The sequence below is a fragment of the Melozone crissalis genome, unplaced genomic scaffold (assembly GCF_028551555.1).
Source record: "Melozone crissalis strain CALT ecotype California unplaced genomic scaffold, PUWL_Pcris_2 ptg000042l_1, whole genome shotgun sequence".
Lineage (NCBI taxonomy): Eukaryota > Metazoa > Chordata > Aves > Passeriformes > Passerellidae > Melozone > Melozone crissalis.
Window position 1 is genome coordinate 32331424 of NW_026535820.1, and position 7293 is coordinate 32338716.

A 7293-nucleotide genomic window follows, 5' to 3' on the forward strand; every position below is an offset into this window, starting at 1 on the left:
TAGGATGGGAAAAGCAGCATGATCTATGAAAGACCTGACAAAAACACGCCTATATGTGGTGACACCGAGAGTCATAAAAGAAGAACAAAGGGTGCTGGGTTCCTTTTGCTAATACTTCATGGCAAGTGTAAACCTGAGGACTGTTTGAGAAGGCCAGATTTTTTTTCTTGAATTTTTAACCAAGTGTTCTGCACCTAAATCTCCTTTCTGACATCCTGTATGAGAGTGTATATGAAAACTACAGCAATGTGTCACCTAATATGGTGTTCTTCCTCTTCAAGGAAATCTGTGAGGGACTAAGTAAGGCTCAGGGAAAAAAAATCATTAAAAAATCTGGGATATTTTAGCTTGTTGGAAAATTGGATGTGAGATGTTCATGAGAGTAAAAATTAGGTCATGAAAAGTATTTGATTTTTTTTATTCAAGCACAATCACTATATATTTAAATGTTTAAAAAAAAAGATGGAAGGAGAGACAAAGAGAAATTATTTCCAGTTCCCCCAATCAAACCCTTCTCTCACTAAGATGAGCTGAGATACCTTCAAGGGAAAATGGATTTAAAACAACTCTTTTGTGAAAATGGTAATTGATAAACTGGTCTGATTTCACAGCCATTCTCAGGAGCTCTCTGAACACTGTCTGAAAATGAAATTGAGTGTTAAGGATATTTCCTGTAAAGGAATCACCTCAATTTTGTCATCAGAGTTCTATGGCCTAAATTAATTTGTTTGGCAAAGCGTTAGCTAACATAGAGTAATTTGTAATGTTGATATTTTTGTCTTCACAAACCTCCAGTCCATGTAGTTTAAATTGCCACTGAAGCATAAAGCAAAGACTTTCAGCATCCCTTTCTGAGGATGTATATGAGGTATATGTGTATATGAGATGTATATGTTAAACGTCTATACTCATACAGTAGATTGATTAAATTTCATACTAAACAAGATGCAATATGCTTTGGGAAATATACTCTGTCAGTAGTCTGCACAGAGCTTGAAAAATTATATTCCTTATCACTATGCTTAAGGATTGTCACTGTGAGCAAAAAGCCCAGATATATGTTTGAAGGAAATCCTGCCTCTGCTCTTCCCTGTACAGACCAGCCCGTTCACAGCATGGCCTGAACAGCCAGTGTCCCTGAGGTGGGTGATGGTCACAGAGTGTCCCTTGCAGGAAACCTGCAGCTGGAGAGGGAAACTTGCCCCACTCTGATTACTACTGGTGAGAGCAAAAAACAGGGTAAACCAAACAGCATTTGGCCGGCTGCTGAGGGATGCTCTTTGCAAGGAGATTCTCAATTCTTATTGACGCTTTCATAAAGCTGATGTCTTTATAAGGCTTCAGGAGTCTCAGAAGTTGTTGGGAAAATTGCCTAGCTTCCACTTTCAGAAGTGGTGACACAGTATTCCTTGGCTAAAAGCATTTTAATTTTTTTTTTTTTAAATCTCCTAGGAACTGAAACAAATGCCCATTTGAGATCCTAGAGAATCCCAACCCTTAACATCTATCATTTCTGTGATAGGAATTTTGGAGACAAGGCTCAGGTAGTGCAAAACAAGAGCAACAAGAGTAATAAGAAATTGTTCAAATCTGTTCTGTAAGCATCTGGTAAAGCACTGGAAGTTGTTATGAAGTGCCCTGCTGACTGCTGGCTGCAGGACTCTGAGCTCTGCCTCTGTGCAACCTGACTGTTGGCTGTCAGTGTAGTTGCTCAATTTTTTCATTTGGGCTTTTTTCTTTTCTCAGGATGGATTCTTTTCCAGGTTCTCTAAGATAATTTCTTTTAGCTAATCTGATCTCTAAAGTAGTCTGAAAAACACTTGCCAAAGGCAGTGTAAAGGAGACAGCACAAGCACAGTCGTTCTGCCGCTGTTCAGCACCGTGAGACGAGAGAGCTCTCTTGCTGGAGTGTTCCCATCAGTTGAAGAAGTGAAGAAGTGTTCTCAGAGTACCTTAATCTCAAGAGGAATAACATGGCAGTTCCATTTTACCCCTAAGCTACTGTAAACCAGCACCACACCTGACCCACCTTTGTCATGGACCTCTGTATTACGGACGTGAATACTTTAAAATTGTCACTCCTCAACAAATTGAGCACAACCTGTCCCAGCTTTAACCAGATCACAGTAATAGCATATGTTGGCTGGATGCAATATTATTCTAGGTTTTAAATGAAATATACCCCCTGTGGGAGATAACCCATTGCAACAGCTTTTTTTAGATAGGGGATGGTGTTTCCTTTTGAAATATTCCAGACTTTGTCCAGCTTTTTTAAATCATGTTGTAAAAGCAAGTAAACATTCACATTTAAAAATACTTGCACTGTTTTATTGCCTAGTATATTCTCACTGTAGTCTTTTTTATTAGATATGAATTGCATTCCTTGTATAGAAAGCTGTGCTCTTAGGAGAGGAAGCAATTTCCAATTATGTATTCCTCATAACAGAAATATTAGAATGATAATGGTTCCTACATTTAAATTGTGAAATAATTTGCATTTTGAGATTAAAAAATCCTCATAACAATGCCAAAGGCAGAACATTTCCAAAGAAAAATGTTCTCTCTAACAACCTGGCTGTAAAACTGAGGGATGATAACACTTGACAGTTTTCTCAGGCTGGGGTGTATGGAGCCTTGGTTAACTGTAAGGAATAATGACAAATCTGAACACGTGTACCCTCTTTCCAATTCTCTCCATGTTGCAAAGGGTTGAGTGTTTTTAGTGGGACTGCTTCCCTTTCTAATGTAGTTATATTCAAACTCCTCCAGGACACAGTCTGGAACATCTAACACATCAGGAACTGTGTTTGCCTTGTGCAGTGGGCAGTGGTGGTGCTACAGGCTCAATCCCAATCACATCCCACAATGTTTTCTGCTCTCTAGGGAACTGTTCTGGCTGCTTTATTCTTCCATTGAGTGCACTGTGTTGTTTCTTACAAAGATGCAACGTCTCTTTTGGATAATACTATTAAAATGTATGAATAAAACACAGATATTTGGAGTCCTACTGGTTTTCCCAGAGTTAATAGTAGCATATGGTGGAAATAAATTTGCTATTAATTTACTTTCATGTCAAACACTCAATATAATTAAGTGAAGTGTCATCTAAACTCTGATTACTTACTTTCAAATTAAAATCATGGGTTACACAGACTTCTAATTATCATGCTAATACCTGTGAAATGCTGTTTTCACTTTCCAAGCTCCACAGTCTTTTTAGTGTCAGACTTCAAAGTCTCCTGACAGGAATTATGGGTATGAAGGTCAAGACTTAGAGCTAGATTTGTTTAATACTATCCTTCATGTGGGAGCACTCATTTGGGTTGGTAATTCCCTTTGCTGAATTTCACACACTCCACAAAGCATGACTATCAGTGTCATACTTGGGTACCATTTGCTCTAGCTCCACATAAAAAAAAAAATGTTATTCTTCCTAATACCAATAGAAATTACCTAAGTGGACCACAGCTGTGATTTAAAACCTTAACCACAGTACATATCTGTGCTTATATTCAGGAAAAAACTCTATTTGTGTTAGTGTTAATTAAAGCCAAATTAGAAGAACAGAAAAACAAATCTGACTGAGGAAAACATCATCATGCATGCCACTTGCTTTGTAATTGTGCACATACCTAATTACACTTCCACAGAGAAGAAATAGAAAGAACTTTCAAGCCCTTTTGCTTATTATCTGCTTTAGTACAACATTCTTCTTCTACAAGGTATTGCATCCCAACTTGGTTTCAATGTTTCAAGCTACACAATTTTTTTCTCCTGGGGAAAACTCTGTTCAATTTTTTACAGACTTACCAAGAAAATGTTTACAGATACTCACTCAGCCTTTTTTATTCCTCTGAGTAATCTAATCCTTCCTATGTCTGCTGCTGGATTTCAAATAGGATTATTATATGTGGTTTACAGCCTGAAAACTAGATATAGGATTAGGCATTTTAGCCTGATCCTACGTGATAAAGTGTGAAATAGTAATAGGAGAAGAAACGTTTTTCCAAGCAAAAATTTTCCACATAAGAAATGTCTCTTTAGAAATATTGTTGCCTCAAATAACAGGAGAAAATCACAATTGCTGTAAGTGGGAGGGAGGATGATCCATGCAAAAATTCTTTCTCATTAAGGTTTCTTGAAAAGATTTGAAAATCAGCCTCAGCTGAACAACAAGGAAGAAAATCAAGGACTGAGGCAAAGATCAGCAAGGCTATCATCATATTTATTAGCAGAAAGTAAGTGTGCCTTCATAGCACAGCAAAAAACAACCTACAGGCAGAAGCTCTTTTCAACAAGGGGAAGAAATAAGAAGATGCCAGGTTTTAAGAAAACTAGCCATAGAGGGCTTTGGCCAGCCTGCCAGTGGTAGGCTGAGGACAGCCTGTGTAGGTGGTACAGAAGCAGCTCTGGAAAAATTTTCCAGAATGTCTCATACAGTGTTGGGTGATTTGCTTTTAAATAAGTGGTTCCTGGGATTCCTGGCAGCCCTACTTTCAAAGACAGCAAAAGGACTTAGATTTTGGAGATTAAATAATTTAAGTTTTGCCATTTGCAAAGTTATAACCTCAGTGGAGTGTGGTAAAGCCCTGCTGGAGGCTACCTGGGGTCCACTACAAACTCTGTATATTCTAGTGCAGCTTATACAGGGACACATCAGCAGACAAAGGGCTCAGAGCACATCACATCCAGTCATCTTCTCCTTTCAGGCTCAGCAAATAATAAATGATAAATTCAATATGATGCTCAGCAAAACAAAACAAGTTAATTTTCAACCAAACTGTACTCAGTCAAAAATAAAACAAAACCTGCAGCTCTTCAGAGCCACCAAAATGATTAATGTAAGGACAACTTTTTTGACCATTAAATATAAAAATATTTGCTGAATAAAAATATTTGCTGAACTCAGGAATGGGACCAAAATACTTCTCTATCAAAGCAATAGGCTTCCAGGTAGTGAAGACCAGTATCACACGTCAGACTTGCCTTTGTCAGGGAGGGCATTTGCACAAATGAACCAAAATGATCACAGTACTCAAAAGTGAAGGAGAACACTGGGGTCAAAAGGTATTACCTAAATGATATAGAGTGAAATCAGCGACAATTTGAATAAAGATTTCACTATAGAGTGAAATAATTTGATTTGACTGAAATCAAATGACATTGAAAAGATGGATTGTGACCGTGGTCACAAGGTTTTTCAGGATGAGAGAGACGAGAATGTTGACCTCATGATCAGAAGGCTTGATTTATTATTTTATGATATATATATTACATTATGACTATACTAAAAGAAATAGAAAGAGAAGTTCTCAGAAGGGCAGCTAAGCTAAGAATAGAAAAGAATGATAACAAAGGCAGCTGGCTCAGACCGAGAGCGAGAGCCAGCTCTGCCGTGACTGGTCAGTAAATCCAAACATCCACAGGAGACCAATCACGGATCCACCTGTGGCATTCCACAGCAGCAGATAACCATTGTTTACACTTTGTTGCTGAAACTTCTCAGCTTCAGCAGGACAAATCCTAAGAACGGATTTTAATGAAAAGATGTCTGTGACAATGGATATGCTTTTGAGAGCTAGATGTGCAAATTTGTGATCAGTGTGAGAAGCTACATATGCACTGATAGAGGGCCCTGCCAACCTATGAGTGGTTTTCAAATTCCTGAACAAACTGGATGAAAATAAAATATGTATTCTTTACCTTCACTCTTTGTCAATGAGATGGAAATGGAAACAAATGTATGACATTGTACTTTAATTGAAAACATAACTGTACTGGCCTTGAAGGAACTCTGTTGCTTAGGAAAGCAACAGAGGAATATCACAACATCTCATGATAAAAGATGACAGTTCTATTATGTGGCTGCTGAGAATGAAAACAGGACAGAAAAAAAGTCTCTGACAGATAAGAAGCCTCCTTGTTTGTGAATATTGTGTTTTGCCTGGTTATTATATTCACTGTATGGATTGAGGAGATAGAATCAAAAAGTTCAGACAAAACTTGTTGCAATAATTTAGGCAATAACAAAATGTGCCAACCCACTCTGCACTTCAGCTGTGAGTAACAGCTCTCTAGTGCAAAGCAAAGCTGGCAGGACAGAAGTGTTGGCTTAGAAATTCTGTGCAAAACTGGACTTCCTTAACTGAATTCTGGCTACTGGGCATCATATCACCTTCAGTCTTGAGGGTTCATAAATATCCCTGGAGCCACAGTAGGGCTGGATTGATGCACTGGGGGAAGGTGGAAGGGAACAAGGAGTTACCTTCCTCTTTCTACAGAAAGGGCATATGGACAACTGGAGCCCCAGAACCCGTAACTACAAATTACCAACCTCAGACTTGCAGGATCATCAACAATTTTCATGCGTTGAAGCATGGTCTTAATCAATATTTGCTCAGAGATAAAAAATTTCATTGTCTGGAATAAATTATTGTCTGTGAAGAAGGAAAAATGCGAAATCTCTTTATAGTAGCATAATAATGTAAATCTCTAAATAGGATAGAAGCAGGGGAAATAATACACCATGGAAAAAAATGGGGATTATGGAAGAAGAGGGTTTGAAGAAAAGGTCATGGTCATGGTTTTACTCAGTGTCTTGCCTTTTAAAACTCTGTGTGGAATTTAGAAATATTTATTAGCATACACAGTTTTGTTGGAAGGGTTAAAGGAGAAAAGAGGTTTGGGGAAAAACGATTGGGCAAGAGAATATGAAGGAACGTGTGATCAGAGAAGAAATGTCACACGTAACAGGGAGCAGACAGGGCAAGACATGAGGGTTTCAGTGGGATAACGTGATGAGTGGGAACAACTCATGTCTTTCCAGCTGAGACTCAGCATCTCTGCAAGTTAGGTCACCTCTGTTTTACGATGCTTAACTTGGATTTGGAGCCCAAAGATATGAAAACTTTAGATTTCTTTAATCTTCCTGTCCTATGACTCAAAGGACACTTTATCAGGTACCTTCATGTCAAATGAGACATAAATCAAGGGAACCATCACAAAATGTAAACCCCAAACCAGATTATGTCAGGCTCCAATGCTCAAGAAAATTTTTGGGCTTAAATATGACTCTAATTTTATGGCTATTATACATATAAATAATAAATTATTGCCATATTATTCAATTCTGTTGGTTAATATATATCAAAAGTGTGTATAATATTCAGTTTACCACTAACCTAATTTAGAATTTGGTCTTACTCAGACAGAAGCACATGACTTAGCAAAATAAACAGCTAACCTATTTACGTCTCTTAGACACAAAAAATATTCTCTAAAGTTTCAAAAGGA